At 41.8% G+C, this 14,877-nt stretch overlaps 1 protein-coding gene and 1 pseudogene across 4 annotated transcripts in view; both read right to left on the bottom strand.

Annotated features, from left to right (window-relative positions):
* The window catches only part of RUNDC3B (RUN domain containing 3B), a 596,000-nt gene that overhangs the window by 51,438 nt on the left and 529,685 nt on the right, over window positions 1-14,877 (bottom strand). The window lies entirely within an intron of this gene.
* LOC134929831 (5S ribosomal RNA) lies at window positions 9,992-10,111 on the bottom strand (annotated as a pseudogene).

Below are 14,877 nucleotides of genomic sequence, written 5' to 3'. Positions count from 1 at the left end.
GTCGGTGGAAGTCCGCTGCTTATAAGTCCTATGTTTGTGTTGATAAGTTGTGATATGCGCCCATTGGCATTGACCCAAAAAAGTTGTTAGCCCGCCAGTTTTGGAATGGCTAGCGTTCCGGATCTGGGGGCGTGAAGGAATTATTTTTTCATTTTTCCTCCGTTAATTGGTTGTTCTACAAGTCCACCGGAGGTTTTTTAAAAGTTTTCGCCTTCACTTGGGTCCATTTTTCTGCAGTTATTATTTCATTGTGTTTTACTTATCTGGTACTGCATGCTAACTGTTATGTCATTTCTTTTACAGCACCTAATTTTTCAACTTCCCAGGTTTGGGTGGTGGGCCATTTCAAAATGTTTTGGGCGGAGCGTCACCCCTTGGCTGCACAGGCCGCTGAGTTGCAAGGTGTTCAGAGTGTTAGGTGGCTGGGAGTTAGGGGTTTACGATGGTCCGGTCTATTGTCGTAGCTTTTTGACAAAGAGCGGTGCTGGGTCATCCAGACGTTCTTATACTTAATCTAGGCTGTAATGACAAAGGCCAGAGGAAAGGGATAGATTTGACACTTCAGGCTACTATTTGGTTTCAATTCAATTATACTTTAGGCGGGAAGGTGCGTTTGACCAGCGGCCACATGGGGCATAATTGGTTTTTGAGGGGCACCTACCCTTTCCAAGGACGGCTAGCGAGTTCTTCCCGTACGGGGAAACTATGGGCATTTTCTATAGGAAATGGTCACGCTATGCCATAGTGAGGGGTGGTGTTGCCTTCTTAATGCAATTAGTCGACTAATATTATAGAAGTTGGGGCATTTAAGTAGCCGCCATTATGGTTATAACATCAATTGGCTAGAGCTGATCATCAAGCGTTTTCCTTGCCATCCCTTACCAGAAGGGTCATTCCACTTAATAAATACCTAATGTCGTTTTAAACGTATGCAGTTGTTGTACGTGTCTTATTTTGTATGTGTCGTTATTTTAGAGATAAGCTAGCTTATTGGTTATGCAAAGGTTAATCACAATAAATCAATAGATGCCTTATGAGGTGAGACATATGAGATGAGGCCCTATACTGCAGGAGTAGAGGAGAGCCCGCCTCCCACCCGAAACAAAACTACATGGACAATAGCAGCCAAACTTCCTGCTACTGCGGTACCTCTACTCCTGCACCTTTCCGATCTGAACCTGAAATTATCCTAGAGACCGCACTTGCTACTTTTCCCTTTGGTGAGATTAAGGCCCCCATTTATCAAGCCTCGATGAGTGATAAATTGCACGGTGATAAAGTACCAACCAACCAGCTCCTAGCTGCCATCTTACAGGCTGGGTTTGAAAAATGACAGTTGGGAGCTGATTGGTTGGTACTTTATCACCGTGCAATTTGTCACTCTCCAAGCCTTGATAAATCTGGTCCTATATGTTTTTGTGACATTGGGGCAGATGTATTAAGCCTGGAGAAGTGACAAAGCAGTGACAAGTGCAAGGCGAAAACGCATCAGCCAATCAGCTCCTGTCGATTTACATATTGGAGCTGACTGGCTGGTGCGTTATCACCTTGCATTTGTAATTTCTTTATCATCTCTCCAGGCTTAATACATCTGGGCCATTAGTCACTATATAAAGTACAGGCAGACATCTGGTCTCTGAAGATGTGGAAAACAAGTTGTGTTCTGAAAAGAAAAATTCTCAGCAGCCCACTGCCAATAAAATGTGCTTTATCCTCTGCTTCAACATCATATTAATAAGCTTGTCTGGACAATTGAAATTTAATATTTGCATGCGCCTAGGCTACTCTAGCCAAAGAATTTCTGGCCCACCCATCCTATAAATAAATTATATATTTTATGTCCACTTTAGTATCCCCTAACAGCAAAACTATGGCAGGGCTTGCTGAGATGTGTAGTTCACAGCAGCTGGAGTGCCACACGCTGTCTAGCCCTGAGATGATAAATTGCATGTCCTTTATGACTTGTATAAATCTATGCTAATTGATTCAGCCTTCTCTGATTATGCTCACATACAAAGCCCGGGAGCTATTGCGCATCATTTCCTGCGTATCCTGTGTTCCATGACGGCTCTGTTGAATGTTATGTTATTTATATTCCGAAGCCTACTCTCATGTATAACCTGCATTCTGTAATTTTTCCAAATAAATGTGCCAGGGTGCCTTTGGCAGGAAAGTTCTGTTAGTAGAGTAATTCAGTGTTGGGCAGAGATTTCCAGAAAAATCAAGTCTTGATTGGAGGCACTGATTGCAGATTATAGAGAGGAGAAGCTATCTACCTTGTGCTGATACCATATACCCTCACAGTAAAGGAGTGTTGCTCATATATGTCACCTTTATAGATGGCAAGTTCAGTGTCAGAAGCTTATAGCAAGGTGATCTGACTGAAAAACAATGAGGCAGTAATGGCAGGATTTGCAGCGGTGAACTGTTGTACGCTGTATACCGTAAGTAAAATGACAGAAAAGAGGGGAGTGGCTAAGGTTGACTGAAGGTGTGACAAAAGCATCCTCATGATTGCAGGGTGTAAACATGTGCCCAAATTATTATTTTTTATAAACAGGACATGTTGGCGGTATGATTTTTCCACAAATCAGTTTAGATGCAAGTGAACAATTAATATAGATTTCTAGTTAAACCACTTGGGAGATGCGGCCGCAGCAGACTGTGCTTTCACCAACACTGCTGCATCCCTCGCAACCGTGCTGCAACTGAGGAAATACATTCTGCACGAGTGGTGTCGGGATTCCAGCATCATTCACATGACCGCAGGCATTCAAACAGTCAGAATGCTGAACGCATCCCCATGGAACATGTTTCCTCCTGCTGCTACCACAAGGGGCTGGTCTTTTGACACTGAGGCAAGAAAGGTAAGGGGGCACCTAACAAAGATTTATTGGCCCTGGTGAGGAGAGGTGTATTATACATACAGTGGGGGGGGGGAAGTATTTGGACAGCCACTGATTGTGCAAGTTGACCCACTTAAAAAGATGGGAGATCTGTAATTTCCATCATAGGTATACTTCAACTGTGAGAGACAGAATCCGGAAAAAAAAACCTAGGAAATCACATTGTATGATTTATTTGTATGTTCTTGCGGAAAATAAATATTTGGACAATCAAAAAGTTTAACTCAATACTTTGTAATATAACCTCGGTTGGCAATTACAGAGGTCAAACGTTTCCTGTAGTTCTTGACCAGGTTTGCACACACTGTAGCAGGTATTTTGGCCCACTCTTCCATGCAGATCTTCTCTAGACCTGTCATGTTTTGGGGCTGTCACTGGGCAACACGGACTTTCAACTCCCTCCACAGATTTTCTATTGGGTTGAGGTCTGGAGACTGGCTAGGCCACTCCAGGACCTTGAAATGCTTCTTACGGAGCCACTCCTTAGTTGCCCAGCGGTGTGTTTGGGGTCATTGTCATGCTGAAAGACCCAGCCACGTTCCATCTTCAATGTTCTTACTGAGGGAAGGAGGTTTTTGCCCAAAATCTCACGATACATGGCCCCATTCATCCTCTCCTTAATACGGATCAGTTGTCCTGTCCCCTTTGCAGAAAAGCAGCCCCAAAGCATGATGTTTCCACCCCCAAGCTTCACAGTGGGTATGGTGTTCTTGGGATGCCATTCATCATTCTTCTCCCTCCAAACACGGCGAGTGGAGTTTATACAAAAAGTTCGATTTTGCTCTCATCTGACCACATTACATTCTTCCAATCCTCCTCTGGATCATCCAGAAGGTCACTGGCAAACTTTAGACGGGCCTGGACATGTGCTGGCTTAAGTAGGGGGACCTTTCGGGCGCTGCAGGATTTCAATCCATGACGACATAGTGCGTTATTAATGGTAACCTTTGTGACTGTGGTCCCAGCTCTCGAAGTCACTGACCAGGTCCCCCCTTGTAGTTCTGGGCTGATTCCGCACCGTTCTCAAGATCATTGATACCCCACGAGGTGAGATCTTGCATGGAGCCCCAGGTCGAGGGAGATTGTCAGTGATCTTGTATTTCTTCCATTTTTTTATAATTGCGCCAACAGTTGATCTCTTCTCACCAAGCTGTTTGCCTATTGTCGAGTAGCTCATCCCAGCCTTGTGCAGCTCTACAATTTTGTCCCTGGTGTCCTTAGACAGCTCTCTGGTCTTGGCCATAGTGGAGATGTAGCAGTCTGACTGTTTGAGGGTGTGAACAGGTGTCTTTTATACAGATAACCACTTCAAACAAGTGCTATTTATATAGGTAACGAGTGGAGGATAAGTAGAGCTTCTTAAAGAAGGAGTAACAGGTCTGTGAGAGCCAGAAATCTTGCTGCTTGGTAGATGTCCAAATATTTATTTTCCACAAGAATACACAAGTAAATTGTTTAAAAATCATACAATGTGATCTCCTGTTTTTTTCTTTCAGATTATGTCTCTCACAGTTGAAGTGTACCTATGATGGAAATTACAGACCTCTCATCTTTTTAAGTGGGTCAACTTGCACAATCGGTGGCTGTCCAAATATTTTTTGCCCCACTGTATATACACTACTCAAAAAAATAAAGGGAACACTAAAATAACACATCCTAGATCTGAATGAATTAAATATTCTTATTAAATACTTTGTTCTTTACAAAGTTGTATGTGTTGACAACAAAATCACACAAAAATTATCAATGGAAATCAAAATGTATTAACCCATGGAGGTCTGGATTTGGAGTCACACTCAAAATTAAAGTGAAAAACACTACAGGCTGATCCAACTTTGATGTAATGTCCTTAAAACAAGTCAAAATGAGGCTCAGTAGTGTGTGTGGGCTCCACGTGCCTGTATGACCTCCCTACAACGCCCGGGCATGCTCCTGATGAGGTGGCAGATGGTCTCCTGAGGGATCTCCTCCCAGACCTGGACTAAAGCATCCGCCAACTCCTGGACAGTCTGTGGTGCAATGTGGCGTTGGTGGATGGAGCGAGACATGATGTCCCAGATGTGCTCAATTGGATTCAGGTCTGGGGAACGGGCAGGCCAGCACATAGCATCAATACCTTCGTCTTGCAGGAACTGCTGACACACTCCAGCCACATGAGGTCTAGCATTGTCTTGCATTAGGAGGAACCCAGGGCCAATCGCACCAGTATATGGTCTCACAAGGGGTCTGAGGATCTCATCTCGGTACCTAATGGCAGTCAGGCTACCTCTGGCGAGCACATGGAGGGCTGTGCGGCCCCCCAAAGAAATGCCACCCCACACCATTACTGACCCACTGCCAAACCGGTAATGCTGGAGGATGTTGCAGGCAGCAAAACGTTCTCCTTGGTGTCTCCAGACTCTGTCACGTCTGTCACATGTGCTCATTGAGAACCTGCTTTCATCTGTGAAGAGCACAGGGCGACAGTGGCGAATTTGCCAATCTTGGTGTTCTCTGGTAAATGCCAAACGTCCTGCACGGTGTTGGGCTATAAGCACAGCCCCCACCTGTGGACGTCGGGCCCTCATACCACCCTCATGGAGTCTGTTTATGATCGTTTGAGTAGACACATGCACATTTGTGGCTTGCTGGAGGTCATTTTGCAGGGCTCTGGCAGTGCTCCTCCTGTTCCTCCTTTCACAAAGGCGGAGGTAGCGGTCCTGCTGCTGGGTTGTTGCCCTCCTACAGCCTCCTCCATGTCTCCTGATGTACTGGCCTGTCTCCTGGTAGCGCCTCCATGCTGTGGACACTACCCTGACAGACACAGCAAACCTTCTTGCCACAGCTCGCATTGATGTGCCATCCTGGATGAGCTGCACTACCTGAGCCACTTGTGTGGGTTGTAGACTCCGTCTCATGCTACCACTAGAGTGAAAGCACCGCCAGCTTTCAAAACTGACCAAAACATCAGCCAGAAAGCATAGGAGCTGAGAAGTGGTCTGTGGTCACCACCTGCAGAACAACTCCTTTATTGGAGGTGTCTTGCTAATTGCCTATAATTTCCACCTGTTGTCTATTCCATTTGCACAACAGCATGTGAAATTGATTGTCAATCAGTGTTGCTTCCTAAGTGGACAGTTTGATTTCACAGAAGTGTGATTGACTTGGAGTTACATTGTGTTGTTTAAGTGTTCCCTTTATTTTTTTGAGCAGTGTATTATTATTATTATCATCCTTTATTTATATTGCGCCACAAAGGATCTGCAGTGAATAATCAAAACGGGACAATAGTGACTTACAGTTGAAGACAATATAGGACAAGTACAGGGTAAATAACACTGACATAAGTATCAGAGATCAGAGTGTCAGAAAACCGTGGGTTTAGGTGCCGTTAAGGATGTTTAAGTAAGAGAAGGATAAGCACATGAAGGTTGAGGGCCCTGCTCGTGAGAGCTTACATTCTAAAGGGCAGGGGCAGACAGGGGTGATACAGATGGGGTAGATAGTGAGCATGAAACAGAGGGTTAGAATGAGATTAGGTTGGGTTTGGTGAAGTAGTTGGTCTTGAGAGCCCATTTGAAGTTTTGTAGAGAGGTGGAGAGGTAGGGAATTCCAGAGAAAGGGAGCAGCACGTGAGAAATCTAGCGACACTTGGGGGGTTCTAACACAGAGTGGTGTGGGGAAATACTGTCATTGGGGATTTATTGACATTGGGAGCCTATGGACATCTAAATCTATTTTTAAAAGTATGTTCTAAACGTAGTTAAATAATTAAAAAAATATGACCATTTTAGTTCATTTAAAATAAACAAAAAAAAAAGTCAGTTACTGTAACTGGTAAAAATATATTTGAGATTTTGCTGTAAGTAAACAGATAAAAGTGCCGTAGGCTGAGAAATCCCACAGCCATAATGACAAGTGGAACACAAGCTGGCTGTGTGTGGGCAGTGGAGCTGTTTAATAACTACTAATTTAAGCATTTTCTCCCTTCACTCCTCAGAGTAGCACATGTCATTTTAGCCACCACAATGTTCTGGGAAATCACATCTTTCACGCACATCATTGTAAACAAAGACAATCGTATGGGGGTGATGATCACAGCCCAGTTACCGTTTCATAAACTGTAGATCAGCAGCAGGGAGTGCGCTGGTACTGGAGTTTCAGGCAGCCACACATTTCCTATATATATATATATATATATATATACACCCACACATATATATATATATATATATATATATATATACCCACACATATATATATATATATACACACATATATACACTTTTTTTGTGTATGTTTGTATTTGGCCTGAGGAAAGGGCTGTTGCCCAGAAACAGCTGTAGCCACTGAATACAATTTTTTTGCAAATACCTGTCTCCAGTGCTGTTCATCCTTTGGAGTTGCATGTTACCTTTTGGAACTGGCACGGAGCACGTTGTTGTGGAGAGCCTGTGAGTGCCGACTGTTGCTGCAAGGATATATATATATATATATATATATATACACATACATACCCACACACACATATATATATATACCCACACACATATATATATACCCACACATATATATATATATATATATATATATATACCCACACACATATATATATATATATACACACATATATACACACACACAGCAGATCACAGAATAAGACAAAACATACAGTACAATAGATGATAGCACAAAATACAAATACGCAACATATAAAAAGTCAGTATCAACAGTAGCTCAAATCAAAAGGTGTCGCAGCCACAACTTTCTAAAAAGTATTACTGATATTATTCAGGGACCAGGTGGCGTCACTTTTTGGGAGATGTATCGAACCTTGGAGAGAGAGAAAGTGGAGCAGTTGGCCAAATCGATCAACTGTCATTTGAAAGACTGGTTGCTTTAGAAACGTCTACACTTTATCTCTCTCCAAGACTTGATACAGTTCCCATTTTATGTTGATTTCTATCTACAGCTATTATGCTGTGAGCGCTAACTTGCCTGCATGGAGTTAAATTAATAGAATCATTTCATTTTTGCTCTGGAGGGAAAGGAAGACTTAAACAAAAGGAATCAGTGTTTGCAAAAAGGAGGTCCACCAGAGTGCTCATCCTCCTTATTTTGTATTTACAATAAGAGATAGGACCTATAAATCACTGTGTGTTAACTTTTCCACCAAGTGAAAAAATTACCTTCCGTATTTTAGGCATCAAGCAGCAGACAAGTGACACCCAGGAGTAGTATGGGTGTGGGATGGTTGTGGTTCTCCTCAGATGATAGGGATGAGTAAATTAACTCAAGTACAAACAAAAAAATCACAAAAGGGTTTAAAAGAGGACTTCATTTATTAGTTAAGCAGTTAAAGTTCCTTAGATGTTCTCAGAAGAAAGGTCCAATACAATCTAACAACAGTTGATGAACATACAGCATTACACCTTGGACATTAACAATCAATGCACCAAACAGGTAGCGTTTATTGTTCTGGAACTGGCCGAAGGCTGTTATCCCTCAATCTGTGTTGGCTTCCTCCAAAAGAGTTAATCTATGCAACAAACTTCCTTTAACTATGCAACTATTCCCTAAGAAGAACGGTTTATTTTCTCTATCGCAGTGAATAGCTGGTCACCATGAACAATAAGCAATTACCTCAAGATATCATTCCAGCTTCACACAGCACAAGAATAAAATATAATCTTATACAAGCAATTAACCAAAAAATATACACAAGTTACAATAATACCAGGTTTTGCAGTGAATTCCCATTTTACCTCAGGTAAGGTGTGCATGCAAACCTCCTCAATTAATTAGTCCAAAGAGTCCTTCAGAGTTTGAGCCTGTTTGAGTAGATATCGACGAAAGCTCTTTTATAATATGTTGCTCGGGTTACATAGATGGAAGGAGTTTATCCATTGCTCGATGTTATCCCTAAGTATCACGGTCTAACTTCTAAATTATTTCTACTACAGCACTCGCTCTTTTATAGAAATATATCTGCTCCTCCATGCTGACTGGTTCAAGTGTTATACACTGTCTCCAATATGCAACCGCAGTTAAGCAAACTTGAAAATAGGCTTTTTGTAACTGCTCTCCATTCCAACTATGAATGACTTCGATAACTTAATCCTGGCGAACGTGTAATTTAACTCTGTAGGGAAAGTCTATTAGCTTTCCTTCCATATAATTAGCTTCTCCTTTGCTATTTCTTGCTGTGACTATCCTATGATGGGGAGATAACACTGATGCAGCTTTCTTGAGCCTAAAACAAGTCTAGATGCTACAGTTTACTAGTCTGTCCTTTCCTAGCCTGTTCTGGCATCAGGGGTAGGGCTAATCAGTTGGGATGCGGTCAATTTACCTACAATCAAAATCCCGACAGTCAAAATCTCGACAACCATTGACCGACGTTCAAAATCCCGACATGGTCAAAATACCGGACAAGAAGAACGACCGTGCACCGGTATGTATAAATTGCAAAAATTATACGAAACCAACAATTGGACAATTATATTACTGGAAAGAAAATTGCAAACTTTCTAATTATGTCCCTATTGGTGGTGCGCCCAGAGCTAGAGAGTACAAGTACTGGCAGAGGGAGAGAAAGAAAGCTCTTGTGTGGGCGCACTCTTAAAAATGAAGAAAATATTGTTCAATTAATTACTGAAAGTTATTAAAATTTATGTTTATTAATCAAGAGTTAAAAAACAAGTTACCCCTCTACGATCCAAAGGAAAAAATGTAAATATAATAAAGACATGAGAAAATGTAAAAATGTTCTGGTCTGTTAATCACCTGAGAAGGATTAGAAAGGCTGCAGACACCTAATAGTCTAACACCCGTTTCTCCTGACCAGTACAGATAATCTGTATTAATGAAACCGACCAAGGAGGTCACTAGCTGTAGAAGGTCAAATAATGTGTCTTAGAGAACCACTGAAATCAGGTTGATTCTAAGCAATTTAATATTCACCTATTATTCCATGTTACTCAGAATTGGAGATATCTATATTGATATAACCTGAACGCAGAAAGAAGAGAAGAAAGTTTTGAAAGAACAAATAGTGGTGATACTGCTGTTGGTGTCCACCCTTCTGAGGAAGGGGAATAGTCCCTACTCTACAACACCAGGTATTCCCAAGGAGTCCCCTTCTCAAAGTACTGACCCGGCCCAACGCTGTTTCGCTTCCAAGATCAGACGAGATCGGGCATTAGCAGCGTGGTGTGATAGTAGAGAGGCTATCTACCAATGAGAGTGCACCTATATACAGATGGTAGAGTAAAGATTTAGAAAGATAAGGCCATGTAGATCTGCTTTCCACGTTAGGCGGGGTGAGCAAAATGTCACTTAATGGCAAAGTGCACCCTGGATCGTGAATGAGAGTCTACGGAAAAATAGTAAGTGGTGAAAAGAACAAGGATATTGTCACTTTTTAAATTGGACTGGTGGTTATTAACCCTGGTGGGAAACCACGTCACAGAGTATGCAGCGTCAGATAAGATAGTACATGGAGATATACTTCACATATGTGTACATTTTTGTACAAAGCAACACATCATTACTTTGAAAAAAACCTAAAAAGGTATAGCACACTGTATACAAAAGAAAATGAAATAGTATGAAGAGTGAGTATAGTCTGTAATCTATAGGGTTTATCAGGCTATAATATGCACAGAAAATCCAAAATAATTGGCTTGCGGTGTGAATGGTGTATCAAGCAAAAAGAAGCACTTATTGCCGTGATATTGTTCTGCAGTCTGTAGGATTAATCGTATGCAAGAAAAAATCTCCAACATGCAGCATGCAATGTGGAGTAGTGTGCCAAATAAGCACATATACCAATAATGCTAGCCTGTGATATGTGGGATTGTAGTACTACGATGTGCACAGAAAATTACAACTACTGAATGTGCAATACATGTGCCCAATGAAAAAAAGGGTACTTATAAAAATGAAAAAATTCAAACATAAATTGCAGATGAAAAATGGCAGATAGAAAAGTGATACTCAAGATATCAGGATCTGGAAATAGGTGAAAATGCGGGATCCTCCAAGGACAGGTTCCATGCTGTGAATCCGTGGAAAACGCGTTTCGCCCGTTTGGGCTTGTTCACTTCCGGGATCTCATGGTCAGTACTGTGTGCGGGGTTTAAAAACCCTGCTAGTGTCAGGTAGCAGCCAATGGGTTGTACGTACCCAAATAGACATAGGGGAGGAGGTATGGGAGTTCCCATGGAGACGTGGGAAGCCAAAAGGATTGATGACGCATCTCAGCCAATCCGAGCATGGGTGCGAGAGATGACGTGGCATGTGGGCGGACTAAAAGAGAGGCTCACGGACATGAGTAATGCAGTAAGGACAGTGGGGGAACCTATAAAACGGGGAAGACGGTGGCGCCATATTGGAAATGGTATTGCCAGAAGTACGTCCCGTTTATAGGGCATATATCGATGAAAGGGGGGGAAATATATAAATATTATTATAAAGTACCAGGATATTAAAGGTACTAAATTATCGACAAGGTATATAGGGAATAGTATAAGTGAAGGAGTTGGTAACACTGTAGAACGGACGAGGGGTATAGGAAGTCCATATGCACCGGAGGTCAATAGGAGAGAGATTGTGAAATATCTTGACTAATCAGTGTGTTAATGTCACTCATTAGGTTGGTCTATGAGGGATATGTTAGTATGTAGATGATACATAGCTTGCTGCAAATGCAGGAAAAATAGATCGCTGGGATGAATGCTAAGGTGCCATATTGGAAAGGGGCAAAGCTGCCAGAAATAGAAAAAATGTATAATTGTTGTTGAAAAAGAGAGAAAACACAAAAAGTGATAAATTAGAGAGGTGATTATAGTTGAATATTGTAAATCACAAGGGTATGCTGATATCCAGAATAGAGATGAATTGGCCGTGGTACGTGCGATAGGCCATAGGATGGGAAGCTTATATGGGTGATTGTTGCAAGAGGAGAGAAACAAGGACAGGGAGTTATATAAATGTGATATATAGGATGATAGGTAAAAAAAGGGGGGGAGGGGGGGAAAAAGGGGAGAAAGGGAAAAGGGAGGGGAGTGTGGTTGAAAATGGGATTAGGACAGGAGATAATGGAATATGCAGAAAAGAGAAGTGAAATGGGGGGAAATTATGTACATGAGGGGAGAGAGGAGTGTGAGGAGATAGGAGATGGGAAGGGGAAGTGAAAAAATATATATGTTGGGGGCAATGAATTACCCTGGCGGTATGGGGAAAAAAATAGGGGGAGATACGTGCAACTGGGGGTTAAAAGGGGATGTGGGTATGGTGATTATGTGAATAATATAGAATTGTGCTGGGAATGGGGGTGGTGTAAATTGTATAGTATTTAATTGTGTGTGGCGCTTAACAGGTGACATGGATGAGGTTAATTATGTTACCCATAGAGATGGGGCTGCAGTAAATGCCTGAATCCCCTGTTTTATAATAAAAACAGTGTTATAATGGAGGATTGAAAGTTGAGTGGATTATGAAAAAATAAAGTCACGCATGTATATGGGAATGGTGGTGGATAAATGTTAAAAGGTGAGCAGGGGAAGGTATAATAGGAAGGGTGGAGGAAACCTGTGCAAAGTGATGTTTGGATGACGTGAAAGGGACAAATATATTGAATTAGTTTATCACAATAGGGGAGAGAAAGAAAGTTGAAAAAGTTGGATATGCTGTTAGGATTAGTGTGGAAACATGTATGTGTGATGTGTACGAGTGATAGACGCTGTGAGGTTGTTAGGGGACGGTGATGATGCAGTATATTGAATGGGAAGTGAAAGAAAAGAAAAAATAAAAAATATAAAATTTAAATAATGAAAACAATAAAGGTGTAAAAATTATTGTAGATTAAACAAAATTATAAAAAGGCACCATAATTTATATTTTCATTCAGTCCAAGTGGTCTGAGACTCCCAAGGCGAAAGATCCACTCGCTCTCTTTTTTATATAGTTCTTTGGTCATATCGCCTCCTCGTATGCCCAAGTTGATGCGATCTAGACCAAAGACTTTTAATTCCTTGGTTGATCCATTGTGTTGATGGTGGAAATGTTTGGCAACCGTGGTGAGTTGTTTCATTCGTGCCAGATCCTTCGATGCATTTCGAATGTTCCCAACGTGTTCCAGGACCCTCTCTCAGTTTGCGTGTGGTCATGCCGACATATTTTACATTGCAACTGCAAGTGATGCAGTAAATTACTGCTTGTGTGTTACAGTTGAAAAAGTGACGTAACTTGGTTAGTTGGCCATATTTGTCTGTGACCGTATTAGTTTGCAGTATGTGCGTGCACAACTTACACTGGCCACACGGAAAGGAACCTGTTGTCACTGGCTTCCTGCGTGTTGAGGTTAACAAATGGCTCCGAACTAATTGGTCTTTGATGTTTCTGGATCTGCGCCAGCTCATCTGTACCGTGGGGCCTACAATGGGAGATAGATCGGGATCCATCTGAAGTATAGGAAGGTGTTTGGTTATGGCATCCTTAAGCATTCTCCATTCGGGACAAAATGTTCCTATAAATCTGATTGTCTCTTCATTTTCCGGTGTTGCCTTCTTAGCCCCAAAAATTAAGTGATTTCTCTTGATAGATGTGGTTGCCTGATAGGCTCGTTTGAGTGACCGTTTACTATATCCTCTGGCATGAAGTCGATTAGTAAGTTCCCAGCTCTTGGTTTTGTAAACGTGGTCCTCGGAGCAATTGCGCCTTAGCCTGAGATATTCTCCTTTGGGTATATTCTCAATAGTTGGAGGGAAATGTGAGCTAGTTTGGAGAAGGAGACTGTTGGTTGCCGTCTCCTTCCGATATAGCTCTGTTTCCAAATAGCCCGTGTGGGATCTGTAGATATTTAGGTCAAGAAACGGAACCCTGTCTGAACTGATGGTGTGGGTCAACCTGATATTTAAATCATTGGTATTAAGTGTTCCAATGAATTCCACTAATAAATCTCTTTCTCCGTTCCAGATAATGAAAACGTCATCGATATACCTCAACCACAATTCCACATGCGTGGTGTATCTTTCGTTTCCAGCATTAAAGACATAAAAATGCTCCCACCATCCCAAAAACAGATTGGCGTAAGTGGGGGCGCATGCTGCGCCCATTGCGGTTCCCCTTATTTGCAGGAAAAATTGGTCCTGAAAAACAAAGTAATTTTTAGATAGGACAAAATCAAGCAGCAACAGAAGAAAAGTTGAAAAGTCACTGGCTCCTCCTTGATCTAAATAGTATTTCACAGCTGTGATGCCTTGATGGTGATTAATGCTCGTGTAGAGTGCTTCTACATCCAGAGTTACCAATAGGAGATTTTCTTCACAGTGTATATTATGAATTTTGCGTAGTAAGTCCGCTGTATCCTGCAAATAAGAGGGTAAAGAAAGGACAAATTCACGGAGATGGAGATCCAAAAAACAACTTGGTTGTTCCAGAAGTCCACCGTTACCAGACATGATCGGTCTTCCAGGTGGTACAGAGGCATCTTTGTGTACCTTGGGAAGTAAGTAAAAGGTAGGTGTTTTCGGATTCTGGGTTGTTAAATATTTTTGCTCTGGTTTAGTGATAGTACCTTGTGTTGTTGCGTGTTGTATTATAGAATTGTAAGAATTCATAAATCTGATGGTTGGGTCACTAAGAAGTTTCTTATAACAGGAGGTGTTATGAAGTTGTCGGTAAGCCTCAGTAATATACATTTCTCGTGGCCAAAGTACGATGTTACCGCCTTTGTCAGACGGTTTGAAGATGACATCATGCCAGGTTTCCAATTCCTGTAGGGCTTTACGCTCCTTGAATTTTAGATTGGAAGGAAAATGATGAAGGCCATGTCGACTCTGGGCGTAGATTTCGTCAAATTCTTTGGAAACTCTATTCAGAAACACCTTAATCTCTGGGTTGTTGTTATCAGGAGGAAAGAACGTGGATTTGGGCCTACACTGGGGCCTGTATGTGGCTGGTGCATCCATACTGGATTCGGCCTGTA

The sequence above is a fragment of the Pseudophryne corroboree genome, chromosome 5 (assembly GCF_028390025.1).
Source record: "Pseudophryne corroboree isolate aPseCor3 chromosome 5, aPseCor3.hap2, whole genome shotgun sequence".
NCBI lineage: Eukaryota > Metazoa > Chordata > Amphibia > Anura > Myobatrachidae > Pseudophryne > Pseudophryne corroboree.
The sequence above is the reverse complement of the archived record's forward strand: the minus strand, read 5'-3'. Positions and strand labels throughout refer to the sequence as shown.